Source organism: Trichomycterus rosablanca, chromosome 20 (assembly GCF_030014385.1).
Source record: "Trichomycterus rosablanca isolate fTriRos1 chromosome 20, fTriRos1.hap1, whole genome shotgun sequence".
Classification (NCBI taxonomy): Eukaryota; Metazoa; Chordata; class Actinopteri; order Siluriformes; family Trichomycteridae; genus Trichomycterus; species Trichomycterus rosablanca.
The window spans coordinates 14,344,937-14,362,195 of record NC_086007.1 but is presented as its reverse complement, the minus strand read 5'-3'; the positions used below and the strand labels follow the sequence as shown (position 1 = coordinate 14,362,195).

At 41.5% G+C, this 17,259-nt stretch overlaps 1 pseudogene; it reads right to left on the bottom strand.

Annotated features, from left to right (window-relative positions):
• Positions 1–13,426: 13,426 nt before the first annotated feature.
• Positions 13,427–16,481, bottom strand: LOC134334908 (uncharacterized; annotated as a pseudogene).
• Between the last annotated feature and the right edge of the window lie 778 nt (positions 16,482–17,259).

The following is a 17,259-nucleotide window of genomic DNA, read 5'->3' as shown; positions in this document are numbered from 1 at the left end:
ATCTAGGATGGACCATCACACAGTGGAAACGTGTACTGTGGTCAGATGAATCAGCATTCCAGGTCTTTTTTTGGAAAAAATGGACGCCATGTGCTCCGGACCAAAAGCGAAAAGAACCATCCAGACTGTTATCAACAACAAGTCCAAAATTGTTGTACTGTTGCACATCTTAAGACGTGATTGCAAGAGTGTGACAAAATAAAAGCCAAAACACTAAATCACTTGGTATCCTCAGTGCCAAAACGTCTTTTAAGTGTGGTGAAAAGGAATGGCAACATTACAAAGTGATAAGTGCTTTACTGTCCCAACTTTTTTTGGAAATATTTTGCAGAAATGAAATGCAGGAATGGATGTTTATTAATAAATGAAATAAAGTTTGTAACAGACATGGAGTTACTTTTGGTCAGTTCTCTTGATCTTCCCTAGAGAGGGAATGACATTTCCTGAGGGAAGCTAAAGTGGTTTGCTACTGTTTGTTTGCTGCTTTGCATGCTGCTAATCATTTTGGATATTTTAAAGCTCCTTTCCTAGGAAACTTAAATGTTTGACACCTAGATGTAAGTACTGTTAACTACTTTTATTAAGGAAATGGTTTTCAGTGTATTTGGTATCATTTATATTTTGGAAGTATTATGGAAAGTAGTAATGCTAATGCTATATGCTAACCCACATTGTAAATACGCATTGTTAATGTATGTATAGTTCTACCTGTGTAGACAAGGAGTTTATTTTGGATATCCATTAACCATATTTAACTGCTGGATGGATTTTTGCTGGACTAAATGAAGGTTTGGACAAGGACCTTATCATACTGGTAGCTCAGGATTACATTTATGTGGACTCCTGGTAATGATTAAATAGCTTTGAACTTTACCAAGTGATCAACCTTCTGGACTTATTTTGAATAACACTGGGAAGAGGACATTTGTAAATATTAGAGCTGGGCGGTTCCTGAATCACCCGGGTTAATGATTCGAATCTTTGTACTGAATCAGTAATCACGAGTCCGAAATCTCAATTAACCCGGATCCTATGAGTCCTCTGACTAGCTACTGAGTACTCAAGGCAAGTGAGCAGACTCACCGGAAACACAGCGGACTCAGATGATTTGGCTGAACCGGCTTTACTCTAGTCCGTGAATCTAAGTAATAAGTTAAATATTCCAATAAACAAGCAGTTAAACACACTGTTGTTCATTATGTGGCTGATTTTATGCACATGCTATTATTATCAGTAGTCGAGGTATAGATTAGTAATGCAGCATATTTTCTTGTAAGCAAAACAACAAAATATAGTTATATTATTATTAAAATGCAAATGCTTAAAGGCTACTTTAGGACTGTACCACTTAAGGAGTATCATAGCCCCCATGGTAATTTTAAACCCTTCACCCATTAATATACCCATCTGATTGGTAGGTGAGTCCACCCCCCTCTCCCGCATGATAAGATTCCACTTAGAAAACTTTATTTACAGAAGATGAGTGCACGGAAGACAAGTGATATTTGGATGAATTTCCATGCAGTACATCAATCGCAATCAGAATGTCAGTACAAGTGACTCAAGTGACTCAACTGACCCAAGTGAACCGGATCACATTACTGAGTGACTCAGATTAACCCGAGTCCATAAAATGAAAGGAATTTACCACCATTAGTAAATATTTTGTTTATTGTTTATATATAACTATCTTGTCTGTTTTGTTTTGGGTTTTTTTTTTTTATTAATAAGTCAAAGTAAATGTAAGAAACTGTGTTTTTTTTTATATTTGCATTTTCCATGCTGTCCCAACTTTTCCTGATTTGGGGTTGTACAAAGTAAGGCAAAACAAACAGCAATAGGAGAATAAAAAAACATCAACATGTGTAACAACCATTGAGTGTTTTAAAATACAATGATCAGAAATACCCTAGCACCCACCCACCCAGCACACCACTGAAAGTACAGTACATAAGCATTAAAAAGGTGCAGTATACAGTACATTATCAATCACCTGAGGATTTTCTTACACATACAAAGCTGAGAGTTTATTATGCAGGATATCATAGTTATACAAGACAAAACAAACACCTGCTGTGCTTTAATTGCACCACCTTCTAATGTCTCATCAAATAGAACAGAACCAAACACCAGCAAGACATAATGTATTATTTTAGGGGAAGCATTTATATTAGATTAGGCAAAATTGATAACAATTATACAATCCACTGAGAGGAAACCATGTATTTATTTAAATCAGTGTGTGTGTGTGTGTGTTTGTTTGTGTTTGTGTTGTGTTTTCTTTTACACCCAAAATCATGCATTTCTTTCTAGATGTAAGTAAGTAAATATGTGACCAAGTTCACAATTATACACAAAAATACACAAATATATTCATTTACTAAATATAATATAAAAGACAGGTCTGGAATGTTGGCTAAAAAGTTCTGGAGAGCTGACTGGAAGTGGCAAAACCTCTAGAGAGCTGACTGGATGCGGCAATACCTCTGGAGAGCTGACTGGATGCGGCAATACCTCTGGAGAGCTGACTGGATGCGGTGAGTCCTAAGGAGAGCTTGCTGGAATTGACCAGACCTAAAAAGAGCTGGCTGGAACCAGCAAAAGGGCCAGGGACCTCTGTTCATGTTTTAGCATCCCTATGGAAGCCAGTGGTCAGCTTAGAAAAGGAGTTGTAACAGTCAAATGACTCATAAATAGGCAGGTTAGCAAACTGGGCAGAAAAAGTCACCAAGCAGAGTAACGTCCCTAGTGGGCATTGGAAGCAAAGTGACATCCTGAGTGGACACAGAGTGGATCAGTGTCGTCAGTGGGCACATAAATTGAAGTAACATCTCCAGTGGGCACAAAAAGCAGAGCAACATCCTCCACAAGCACATGAAGTGGACCTAAGTGTACAGAAGACAAAGAAAGAGGAGTGACATCCCCAGTGGGCAGAAGAAAGAAACTGACATCCCCAGTGGGAGCAGAAAGAAGGGCGACTTCTCTAGTGTATGAGAGAAGCAAACACAGCATGAGCTAATGTGAAGTCAGGTGTGGGATAAGCCTCAGGTGTGTGTAATCCGGTTATGAAAGCTGAGCATAATGGGAGTTTAGTAAAGGTTAGTGTGAGTGCTACACAGTTCCAGGGACCTAAAAACCTGAGTGAAAATATTATCTCTGGTTACTGTATGCAAGTAGTTTGGTATGTTTTCCATTTAACCATATGGGTTTTCTCTGGACACTCCACTCTACTTTCACCTACTAAATACATGCCACTAAGTGTGTGTAAATGGGTAATGTGGTGTCAGCTATGCCTTTGTAATGTGTGCAGCAGGTGGTTTTGCATTGTCTTGTTGAAAAATGCATGGACGTCCCTGGAAAAGATGATGTCTTGAAGGCAGCACATGTTGCTCTAAAATCTCAATGTACTTTTCTGCATTAATGCTGCCATTACAGAAGTGTTAATGACCTTTCGCAAGGGCACTGACACAGCCCCATACCATGACAGACACTGGCTTTTGGACTCGTTGCTGATAACAGTCTGGATGGTCCTTTTCATCTTTGGTCTGGAGCACACAGCGTCCATTTTTTTCCAAATAAAGACCTGGAATGCTGGTTCATCTGACCACAATACCTGTTTCCACTGTGTAATGGTCCATCCTAGATGCCTCAGAGCCCAGAGAAGTCGACACCGGTACTGAACATGGTTAACATAGGGCCTCTTTTTTGCACAGTAAAGTTTGAAGTGGCATTTGTGCATGTAACTCTGTATTGTAGTGCTTGACAAACATTTGCCAAAGTAATCCCTCACCCATGTGGTTATATCAGCTATTGTTGAGTGATGGTTCTTGATGCAGTGCCGTCTGAGAGATCAAAGATCACAGGCGTTCAGCTTAAGCTTGCGCCCTTGGCCTTTACACACTGAAATTCCTCCAAATTCCTTGAATCAGTTAATGATATTATGCACTGTAGAGGGAGAAATATGCAAATCCCTTCCAATTGTTAAACATTTCAATAATTTTCTTACACATTTGTTGTAGATCCTCTGGTCATCTTTGCTCATCAAAGACCTGTTGACATCACCTGTTTGGAATCACATCATTATTTAGATTTTTCACCTCATTACTAGCCCTAAATTCCCCCCGTCCCAACTTTTTTTTAGAATGTGTTGCAGGTCTGAAATGCAGGAATGGAGGTATACTAACAAATGAAATGAAGTAACATAAAATATATCAGGTTCAAACTCTCTGCAATCAAATAAAAGTCAAAGTAAATGTAAGGAACACTGCATTTTTACTTTATTTACATTTTCCATACTGTCCCAACTTTTTCTGATTTGGGGTTGTAATATAACATGAATTAATATATGAATGTCTTTTTTGTATTTATGGCAAGTAGAGCCCAGGTTACTGATGTGTATGTTTCACTGCACTTATCTAATATTACTTAAGACTAAACTGTCAGCTTGATGTGAAACTTTTAGATGATGTGAAAAAGATATCAGAATTTTAATTAAAAGCCTGCCCCTGCATTTAGTGAAATGTGTGACTGGCAGCTTTCCTTGGAAACCTCAAGAGAGGCTGTAAAGCTGTTCTCACCTCTAATGGAGACTCAACCATTTTATTCACACCATTAACAGAACAAACCATATTGCAAGCATTTGTCTGGTACTCCCACTCAGATTAAATCAAGTTATTGCAGAATACATATATTGCTGAAAACTACAAATGTGTTACAAACATTTACAAATATTTAACTGCTAAAACTACAACGGAAGCATTTTCAATGTTTTCACTGGGTTTTGTAAAAATTAAAAAATGTGACACCTGCAACACACTCAAAAAAAGCTGGGACGGGGCAATTAGTAGTTTAATTGGAAATAGGTGAGATAATCAAGATAAAGTACAAAAAGAGAATCTATTAAAGGCTTAGTCCTTGCAAGCAAGGATGGGTCATGGTTTACCACTTTGTCCCAAACTTCATAAGAGGATTGTCAGTCAGTTCAAAAGACTGCAAGGATTTTTGGTCTTTTACCCTCTACAGTTCATAATATCATGAAAAGATTTAGGGAGTCAGGGGAAATCTTTCTGCGTAAAGGCCAAAGCCAGAAATTGCTGTTGAATGTGCATTTCTCATTCTTGTTTAAGAAACCATCATCCTACATGAGGAACATAGCCACATGGGCTCAAGAGTACTTCAAAAAATCACTTAAAGTCCACTACTGTATCAAGAAATGAAACTGGAAACTGTACTCTGCAAAGGAGCAAGCCACACATTTATTATGTGCAGAAATGCGAGCAAGTTCTGAATTTTCTCATGGATTTTGACACAAAGTGTCCCATCGTCAGCCTTTGGTGGATCCTCCTTTTATACCCATCCATGATTTCCTCACCTCTAACCTAATCATCTGCTTATTCTATAATGTTTCAAAATGCTGTAACATAAATATTCAATACAATGCTACTCTTATTTTGCCCCTGTCCCAACCGTTTTAAGTGTGTTGTAGACATTAAATTTTCTATGTGTTTATATTTACAAACTAGGTATTGGGATGCTCAGGTGGCGCAGTGGTAAAACATGCTAGCACACCAGAGCTGACATTTCGAACTTGACGGTTTGAAACTCAGCTCTGCCATCCAGCAGGCTGGGCGCCTACACGAAGACGATTGGCTGTTGTACTAGAGGGGTGCCGGACGGGACCTCATACTGATGCAATTACGACCTCTGCTGGCTGATTGGCACCTTCACAGAGACAAGGGATAATGCATTGATCAGGGTGTGGCTCTCTATACACAAAGCTGATCCGCATATGAACTCGCCTCGTGCAGTTGAAAAGATGCAGTCGGCTACTGCACACGTGTCGGAGGGGGCATGTGTCAGTCTTGGCTTTCCTCAACAAGGGTGGAGATCAACATCAGTAGAGAGAAAGCATAATGCAGTCGGGTAATTGGATATGACTAGATTGGGAGGAAAATTGGGAAAAAGGAAGTGTTTTAGGTCCTTTCTATATGTGGAGTTAGCATTTTCTTCTTGTGTTTGGGTGGGTTTTCTACGGGAGCTCAGATTTTCTCCCACAGTTTAAAGACATGTTAAGTTGATTTAAAATGCAGATAATTGATAAATAATAAATATTTACAAACTACAATTAAGTTGATCAGTGAAAACATTGTAAATTAATATTTATACTTTGCCTATTAAATAAAGATAAAAAAAAAAAATTACAGATACAGTGGGGCCAAAAAGGATTTAGTCAGCCACTGATTGTGCAAGTTCTCCTACTTAGAAAGATGAGAGAGGTCTGTAATTTTCATCATAGGTACACTTCAACTATGAGAGACAAAATGAGAAAAAAAAATCCAGGAAATCACATTGTAGGATTTTTAAAGAATTTATTCGTAAATTATGGTGGAAAATAAGTATTTGGTCACCCACAAACAAGCAAGATTTCTGGCTCTCACAGACCTGTAACTTCTTTAAGAAGCTCTTCTGTCCTCCACTCGTTAGCTGTATTAATGGCACCTGTTTGACCTCGTTATCTGTATAAAAGACACCTGTCCACAGCCTCAAACAGTCAGACTCCAAACTCAACCATGGCCAAGACCAAAGAGCTGTCGAAGGACACCAGGAAGAAAATTGTAGACCTGCACCAGGCTGGGAAGAGTGAATCTACAATAGGCAAGCAGGTTGGTGTGAATAAATCAACTGTGGGAGCAATTGTAAGAAAATGGAAGACATACAAGACCATTGATGATCATGAGAATGGTGAGCAAAAATCCCAGAACTACACGGAGGGACCTGATGAATGACCTGCAGAGAGCTGGGACCAAAGTAACAATGGCTACCATCAGTAACACACTACGCCGAGAGGCACTCAAATCCTGCAGTGCCAGGCGTGTCCCCCTGCTTAGGCCAGTACATGTCCAGGCCCATCTGAAGTTTGCCAGAGAGCATATGGATGATCCAGAAGAGGATTGGGAGAATATCATGTGGTCAGATGAAACCAAAATGGAACTTTTTAGTAAAAACTCAACTCGTCGTGTTTGGACGAAGAAGAATGCTGAGTTGCATCCCAAGAACACCATACCTACTGTGAAGCATGGGGGTGGAAACATCATGCTTTGGGGCTGTTTTTCTGCAAAGGGGACAGGACGACTGATCCGTGTTAAGGGAAGAATGAACGGGGCCATGTATCGTGAGATTTTAAGCCAAAACCTCCTTCCATCAGTGAGAGCATTGAAGATGGAACGAGGCTGGGTCTTCCAGCATGACAATGATCCCAAACACACCGCTCGGGCAACGAAGGAGTGGCTCCGTAAAAAGCATTTCAAGGTCCTGGACCTCAACCCCATAGAAAATTTGTGGAGGGAGTTGAAAGTCCGTGTTGCCCAGCGACAGCCCCAAAACATCACTGCTCTAGAGGAGATCTGCATGGAGGAATGGGCTAAAATACCAGCTACAGTGTGTGCAAACCTGGTGAAGACTTACAGGAAACGTTTTACCTCTATCATTGCCAACAAAGGTTATGTTACAAAGTATTGAGTTGAACTTTTGTTATTGACCAAATACTTATTTTCCACCATAATTTACAAATAAATTCTTTAAAAATCCTACAATGTGATTTCCTGGATTTTTTTTTCTCATTTTGTCTCTCATAGTTGAAGTGTACCTATGATGAAAATTACAGACCTCTCTCATCTTTCTAAGTAGGAGAACTTGCACAATCAGTGGCTGACTAAATACTTTTTGGCCCCACTGTACCTCTTTTTATTGCATTTTTCATGTCCCAACATTTCTGGAAATGGGGTTTGTACCTGCATGCACCCTGTTAATAAATTATTGCCAGATTATTTTCTCCTGTTCAGTAATTAGATGATTCTGTTATTTATGCATCTATAGCACGTGTCAAACTCAAGGCCCGCAGACAAAATCCGACCAGCTACATCATTTTATGTGGCCCGCGAGAGCTTAAAAGATGCATGATTGTCTTAAAATACACCCTAAAATCGTACATAAACTGCATCTCCCACAATACATGCCGATTTTGTGACCCACATCCCGCCACTAGATGGCAGTGTTTCCACATCAGCGTTTAACTGATTTTTAACAGTTTTTCCAACAAGTAATGTTGAGAAATATTTACAAATAATCCCAAGGAAATTTAATGAAAGATGGGAAAGTGAATACAAGTTAGTGCTTTAGGAAGAAAAACCGGTACGTCTCTTGTGTTATCAGGCCGTGTCTGTGGTAAAGGAGTACAATATAAATGTAGATATACATTATAATTATACAGTATAAATTTGGCATTTTGACACCAAACAGAATTTAGCCTCCAAAAAAAAACAACAAATAGTCCAAGACTTAAAAGGCAGACTGCAATCACAGCAGGATACGTTACAATCAGCCCTTTGAGGGCCACCACAATGCAGATGTGGCCCTCGGTGGAAATGAGTTTGACACCCCTGATCTATAGTGTACAGTCCTGAGCCAGTGAAGAACGTGATATAGAGGTTGCGATCTCAAAGCAGAACATGGTGGGCAAGTGTTTTGTATGCTGAAAATAAAATGCCAAACAGAATACATCAAATTAGTAAAATGTAATGTTATAACACTCTGCTGATGTATTGAGTAGTGGTTTTAAAAATCATTGAAGAGGGAGAAAACAAAAGTACAAAAATAAGATACTAGTGAAAAAAGAGACACTAACCTCGAGCATCAAAAAACTCATCATCAGAGCTGTCCATGGATTCCTGGGCAATGTTCTGAAGGCGCCAGTGGGAAGCACTGTGCTTGCATGAATTCACTAAAGGAGAAAAAGAAAGAGAGATAATCAGACCTTTCATGTATAAAGAAATTGTATGATTTGTTGATTATATGACATGGTGGCAGCAGTAATTAGTATTAAGTGCAATTAGATGCGTTAATTATACATCATATAGCAAAAAGTCTTAGGACAGCCCTCATTACTGAGTTTGCTAAGAGGTATATAAAAGTTATAATTATTATTGTCTCTAAGTAGTGCTGGGCTGTATGACAGTACGTTCGGTATACCGTCTTGAATTATTCATACGGTATGGATTTCATATATCGTCATACCATGGCATAGTTTTTATAGTTGCTGTAGACTACAAATATAGGCAAAATGTGGGCGCACAAACTGATATTGCAGTGTGAGACGTGGCCCTGGGTCAACAGGGGAGGTGCTTTAATTGAAACTGTTCGACCAATCACAAACTAGCCGCCGCTATGACATCACCACATTTGCCGGGCCTTTCTCGTTTTTCTATTTTTCTCATTTTTTAACCTCAAGCAGAGAAAAATGCTTCGTTGCCACGCACACACTTAATCCCCTTGTTATAATACATGCTTACCATGTAGTAGTACCATTTTTTTTGCTTACACAGAATAATATTTTACATACTGTAACTAGCCTTGGCTTGGCTAATCTCTCATAGCTTTTTTCTATGCTAGGTAGTAGTTAAGCTAGCTGGCTAACCTAATGGTAAATCTGAGAAATTTATTTCATGCTTTGCACACTGTTAATATTTTGCTTGGAACAATGATTTCCAACATTCTTTCAAATACTGAAAGTAACACAGTTGCCGGATCTTTTAGCTTGCATACCCATTACTTAGCTAGGATTAGCTAGCCCCGGCAAATGTGGTGATGTCATAGCGGCGGCTAGTTTGTGACTGGTCGAACGGTTTCGATTGAAGCACCTCCCCTGTTGACCCAGGGCCACGTCTCACACTGCAATATCAGTTTGTGCGCCCACATTTTGCCTATATTTGTAGTCTACAGCAACTATAAAAACTATGCCATGGTATGACGATATATGAAATCCATACCGTATGAATAATTCAAGACGGTATACCGAACGTATGTTGCAGTTTGCACAATAAAAATTATTTACATTCTGCAACCAAGTCATTTTGTGGGGCTAAACAAAACTTACCGTTCCATTATATATACAGTGTATCACAAAAGTGAGTACACCCCTCACATTTCTGCAAATATTTCATTATATCTTTTCATGGGACAACACTATAGACATGAAACTTGGATATAACTTAGAGTAGTCAGTGTACAGCTTGTATAGCAGTGTAGATTTACTGTCTTCTGAAAATAACTCAACACACAGCCATTAATGTCTAAATAGCTGGCAACATAAGTGAGTACACCCCACACTGAACATGTCCAAATTGTGCCCAAATGTGTAGTTGTCCCTCCCTGGTGTCATGTGTCAAGGTCCCAGGTGTAAATGGGGAGCAGGGCTGTTAAATTTGGTGTTTTGGGTACAATTCTCTCATACTGGCCACTGGATATTCAACATGGCACCTCATGGCAAAGAACTCTCTGAGGATGTGAGAAATAGAATTGTTGCTCTCCACAAAGATGGCCTGGGCTATAAGAAGATTGCTAACACCCTGAAACTGAGCTACAGCATGGTGGCCAAGGTCATACAGCGGTTTTCCAGGACAGGTTCCACTCGGAACAGGCTTCGCCAGGGTCGACCAAAGAAGTTGAGTCCACGTGTTCGGCGTCATATCCAGAGGTTGGCTTTAAAAAATAGACACATGAGTGCTGCCAGCATTGCTGCAGAGGTTGAAGACGTGGGAGGTCAGCCTGTCAGTGCTCAGACCACACGCCGCACACTGCATCAACGCGGTCTGCATGGTCGTCATCCCAGAAGGGAGCTGACGCACAAGAAAGCCCGCAAACAGTTTGCTGAAGACAAGCAGTCCAAGAACATGGATTACTGGAATGCCCTGTGGTCTGACGAGACCAAGATAAACTTGTTTGGCTCAGATGGTGTCCAGCATGTGTGGCGGCGCCCTGGTGAGAAGTACCAAGACAACTGTATCTTGCCTACAGTCAAGCATGGTGGTGGTAGCATCATGGTCTTGGGCTGCATGAGTGTTGCTGGCACTGGGGAACTGCAGTTCATTGAGGGAAACATGAATTCCAACATGTACTGTGACATTCTGAAACAGAGCATGATCCCCTCCCTTCGCAAACTGGGCCTCATGGCAGTTTTCCAACAGGATAACGACCCCAAACACAACCTCCAAGATGACAACTGCCTTGCTGAGGAAGCTGAAGGTAAAGGTGATGGACTAAACCAAATTGAGCTCCTGTGGCGCATCCTCAAGTGGAAGGTGGAGGAGTTCAAGGTGTCTAACATCCACCAGCTCCATGATGTCATCATGGAGGAGTGGAAGAGGATTCCAGTGGCAACCTGTGAAGCTCTGGTGAATTCCATGCCCAGGAGGGTTAAGGCAGTGCTGGATAATAATGGTGGTCACACAAAATATTGACACTTTGGGCACAATTTGGACATGTTCACTGTGGGGTGTACTCACTTATGTTGCCAGCTATTTAGACATTAATGGCTGTGTGTTGAGTTATTTTCAGAAGACAGTAAATCTACACTGCTATACAAGTTGTACACTGACTACTCTAACTTACAGTATATCCAAGTTTTATTTCTATAGTGTTGTCCCATGAAAAGATATAATAAAATATTTGCAGAAATGTGAGGGGTGTACTCACTTTTGTGATACACTGTACATGATGAAATGAAAATGCTTTATATTCTATGTACTCTTGAAAAAAAAAAAGCCAAACCCCTACATAAAATCCCAGTGATAGAAAAAAAATTAATAAAAAAAATACTGTGATATACTGTGAAACCGTCAGAATTGGCGATACCGCCCAGCCCTACCTCTAAGTATGTGGTAACAGTTAGGGAAACACCCTTTCCTGTGCCTGGATGATGTACATGCGGACAAAAGCAAAGTCCGCAAATAGCCCTTATCCTCAACATATTTAGGATTAATTGGAATGCTAAAAGCAGCCCAGACCTTTTTTATACAACTGGTCCTTTGACTGAATGGGTATTTTCCACTTACACATTTCAAAGTAATGTGGAATTCTATCACAAAAAAGTGAGGGCTGTTGCAGCTGTTACTTTTTAATCTTCAAAAAGTTTTGCTATATTTTTCTTGGAAATGGTGAGTGTGGGAGAAGAAGTAATTGGTCATGTCTGAGAGTCTAATATAGTCCGGATTTAGCGCCATCTGACTTCCACCTTTTTGGACGGCTCGAAGAAGCTTTAAGGGGAAGAAGATTTTCATGTGATGATGATGTGAAAGCAGCAGTGTATCAGTGGCTATGCGCTCAACCAAAAACATTTTTTGCTGATGGCATTAACAAGTTGGTATGACGCTGGGAAAAATGCATTGTAGGTGATTATGTAGAAAAGTGATGTTCTTTATTTTTGAAATTCTTAATAAATAGAGTTTAAAAAAAGGTGTGGAGAACCCTCGTATTAATGGCCATAGTTTTGGAGTAGGATGTCCACCAAGCTCATGGTCATTTCTCCACATACTTTTGTCATATAGTGTAGCTTTTAAAACTGTTGAAGTGGTAAAACGTAAAAGGATGTCACAAAAATTAAAACAAACAAAAATAAAATTATTAACAGCAGTACACACACTTACTCACCACCACCATGTCAGTGTCACTGCAGTGCTGAGAATGATCCACCACCCAAATAATGCCTACTCTGTAGTGATCCTGACCATTAAAGAACAGCATGAAAGAGGGCTAACAAAGTATGTAGAAAAACAGATGGACTACAGTCAGTAATTGTAGAACTACAAAGTGCTTCTATATGGTAAGTGGAGCTGATAAAATGTACAGTAAGTCTAGAAACAAGTAGGTGGTTTTAATGTTATGGCTGATCAGTGTACATCACTGTTTATTTAATCTGTTGTGTAAAGGTACCAATTTTACATCAGAAAGTAAAAGACCATTACGTGGAATAACTTATTTAATCTTTTTTGTTCTGCTCTCACTCACACAAGCTCTTTGACAGCAAATTCCCACCCACAAACCTCTAAAATAATCCTGTGCAGTGAGCTGCTTAGTCATATCTTGCTAAACCTTTTCAACAGTCCACACAGTTAAACTTGATAGAACTGATGTACACATTTATATTTTCTTTTCAAAGCAGGTCAGGCCTTTACAAACTATCATGCTGTTTCTTGTTAGTGCAGCTCCACCTTTTATGCCCCTTTGCTCTGCATTACCAACTTTTCTCTCCAACTCTCTCACCCCTGGTAAGGTCTTTTTTTTAATTTTTTACTTAAATAAAATTATACTCGACTTGAACACTCCTCTCACAGCAGCATTTATCTGTGCAGTTTTCATCATCATAATTAAACAAGTACGTTTTAATCTGATATGTATTTGAACATTTGTTGTTTGTTTTTGTAATATTTAGTCAATTCAGTTTAAAGTAGGGATGTAACAATGCATACTACTAGGCTATCCCTCGTTGCCGAGGACGATTGTCTTCCTTTGTTCTTTACTTGACAGTCTTTCTATGGGTTCTGAGGTGGCTGATGAGTCCAATCCTGGCTGCACAGACTTTGCCGCAGCGTGATCAGCTCAGTCCCGCCAGGAGAGAGGGTCGAAGCATGGTGGCTGCTCGTGCTTTCTTTTTTTCTCGTTTTTCCTCCACTCGCTGCTTGCGGTCTTGCTCGAACCGTTCCGTCCCATCCTTAATGAGAGACCTCCATGTGGCCTTCTCTAGCGCAAGCGTCTCCCACCTGCTGACCTCGTTGTTGCAACCCTTAAGTGTCCACTTGAGGAGATCCTTGTAGCGCTTCTTCTGGCCTCCTTTCCTTCGTTTCCCATCCTTTAGCTGCCCGAAGAGTACTTGTTTAGGCAGCCTGCTGTCATCCATTTGGAGGACGTGCCCTGTCCATCTGAGGTGATTTTTGTTAACAATTGCTTCAATGCTGGTGGATCCAGCCTCCTCGAGACACTTATATTTGTCCTGTAGTCATCCAACTTGACCTTCAAAATGTTTCGTAGACATCTTTGATGGAACATCTCCAGTTGCTTGAGATGCCTCCTGTACACTGTCCAGGTTTCTGATCCGTACAGGAGAGTGGGCAGGATGACTGCCTTGTACACCAACACCTTTGTTTCCTTTCTTAGGTCTTTCTTTTGGAAGACACGTCCTTTAAGTCGTCCAAAAGCTGAGGCTGCACAATGCATACGATGTTGCACTTCAGAATCAATGCACGCGCTGGTTGAAAGATAACTCCCAAGATATGCAAAGCTGTTACCGTTTTCAAGCACCTCTCCTCGCAGCTCAATGGCAGGTGGCTGCGGATTGATGCTGTCCGGAACCGGTTGGTAGAGGATCTTCGTCTTCTTTAGGTTGACTGAGAGCCCCATTTTCTTATACCCAAAGTCGAAAGCATTCAGCGTAGATTGAAGGTTTGCTTCGCTCAGCGACACAACGTTATTGTCATCTGCATACTGAAGGTCGGTGATCGAAATGAGAGCTGTCATGCGCTTAGCCTTTAGACGACTCAGTCTAAACAGCTGGCCGTCCAACCTGTACTCGATGTCGACACCCTGTGGCAGCCGTGGTTTAATGATGGTCATCACTGCCGATATAAAAACAATGAACAGTGTTGGGGCAATGATGCAGCCCTGTTTGACTCCGGTTTGCACGCCAAAAGCATCCGTGAGTCCTGTGTTTGTCTTGACCTTTGCAGTCATGTTTTCATGAAGAAGCTTCAAGATGGTGATGAACTTTACAGGACACCCATAGGCTGCCAGGATCTTCCATAGCAATTCCCGAGAGACACTGTCAAAGGCCTTTGTGAGATCAATAAAGGCCATGTAGAGCGGCTTGTTCTGCTCCTGGCATTTTTCTTGCAGTTGCCGGGCAATGAAGATCATGTCCGTTGTTCCTCGTGCTGGCCGAAAGCCGCTCTGGCTTTCAGGAAGAGCCTTTTCTATGGCTGGCTTTAGCCGCTTGTTCAGTATGTTTGCTAAGACTTTGCCTGCTATTGACAAGAGTGAGATTCCTCTGTAGTTGCTGCAGTCTGACTTCTGTCCTTTTTTCTTATAGATTGCAACAATCAGGGCATCTCTCAGGTCCGATTGTATGTGCTCGCTCATCCATATCTTAACAATAAGTTCATGAAGATGGTGTTGAACCAAAATGCCACCTTCTTTAAACACTTCAGCTGGAATGCCATCAATGCCGGGAGCGTTGCTATTTTTTAGCCTCCTGATTGCTTCCTGAACCTCAGACAAGGTTGGGATCTCTCCCATTGATTCGTCTGCAGGTAGTCGAGGTAGGTGATCCAGCACGGCATCTTCATCTACATCAGGGTGGCAGTTAAGAAGTTCTTCAAAGTGTTGTTTCCACCGCTGATTTTTTTTGTGCTTTGGTTTTCAGCAGAACCTGACCATCACTGCTCCGCAGTGGTACTTGTCCGCTTGCTGACGGCCCATATATGGCCCTCGTGGCTTCAAAGAAACCACTGCTGTCGTTTGTGTCTGCGAGCTGCTGGATTTCTTTAGCTTTATTTCTCCACCTCCAGTCTTTTAAGGTGCGAGTCGTGCTTTGTAGTACAGCCTTGCATTTCTGATGCCTGCTTTGCTTCTCTTTAGAGTTTGGGTCTGCTTGGAGGGCTCTGTAAGCTTGACGTTTTTCATCTACGAGCTGCTTTGCATGTTCTAGTGATGGCACTTTTCCGCAGGCCCCAGTGTTCCTCCACTTGCTCTGGATATTCAGATGGCAGTTGTTCTCTAAAATGCTGCTGGAATTCACTTGTCTTTGCATCACTTTTGAGGGCATTCACATTGTATTTTCTAGTCAGCCACTTATTCTGAGTTCTCCTTTCTGTTCTTATTTTGATCCTGATGATGGACCAGATGAGGCGGTGGTCTGTCCAACACTCGTCAGCACCAGTGGCACACTTCGTGAGCAGGACTTCTTTTTGATCTCTGGCTCTGACAATGATGTAGTCAATTAGGTGCCAATGCTTTGATCGCGGATGCTGCCATGACACCTTGTATTTGTTCTTTTGTCGGAACAATGTGTTAGTGATGATAAGATCATGTTCAGCACACTTGCTCATGAGCAGAGTACCATTGGGGTTCTCGTTACCAACTCCATTTTTGCCGATCGTTCCCTTCCATAGCTCATGCTGCCTTCCAACTCTTGCGTTAAAATCACCGAGAAGGATGATTTTGTCTTCTTTCGGTATTGGGGCAAGGATTGACTCCAGCTGTTCATAAAACGATTCCTTCTCCCAGTCATCAGCGTCGAGTGTGGGAGCATACGCACTGATAACTGTTGCCTTTTGTCTCCTTGCTAGATGGAGGCACAATGTCATCAGGCACTCATTCATACCAACAGGAAGTTCGACCAGTTTCCAGAGAAGAGAGTTTTTGATGGCAAACCCAACTCCATGAATCCTGCTCTCTTCTGTACAACGCCCTTTCCAGAAGAAGGTGTAGCCTCCTTTTTCCTCCCTCAGCTGTCCTTCCTCAGCTCTCCTTGTTTTGCTGAGGGCAATGATGTCTAAGTTGTATTTGCCAATCTCACGAGCTATGAGAGCTGTTCTTCTCTCTGGCCTGTGTGAGCTGTCCATAAGAGTTCTGATGTTCCACGTTCCAAATCTCATACATTGTTGCTTTCTTCGACCGCATATTGGTGATCCCTCCGGACGCGGTAATCCAGAGCAGATAGGTTAAAGCAGACTATGTCTAGGGCACCTTTTCTAGCCCCTTCCCCATGAGGGGTGAGCAGAGTGGATCCTAAAAAGGACTGCTCAGTCGTGGATGCAGCTGCCGAAGATCTCCCCTGCTTCATCCAGGAGATCAGCGACTGAATCTAACATTCGCCGCACGCGTGCCGGGTCCATACTAGGAGCTTCCAGATCCACAATTCTGCCCCCATTGCATGTAGCCAGTCGCCGCATGTCTTTGTTTTTGGATTATGAAATCCAGTGATGTTCCAGGGAAGACGCCTGTGCGCGAGTTTGTTTAATGTGGGAATGCTGTTGCACACCAGCAGACGCACGACGAAGATCCCAGACGACTGGAACTTGAAGAACTGTTGCAGCCTTCTTCCGCCTTCACAACCGTTGTGTGATCAAGTCACAACATCCGCTCGATCCGATGTTGAAGGACTTTGTGGGGAGACACCAGTCAGAGTCTTGTTTATCGGCAACCCCCAATCGCCATGTCATGGTGTCCGTTGGCCACCGCCGCTCTTGGTCAACGACCGCTTATTAAAGTAGGGATGTAACGATGCACCACAAGACAGTTAAATTTCGATTCACATATGTGACGATTCAAATCGTTTACATGTATAATAAATCGATATTCCCTTTAAACAGCAGAGGGCACTGGCGTAATTTACCTCGCCTGGTTGACGTCACTACAGGGTTGCCAGGTTCA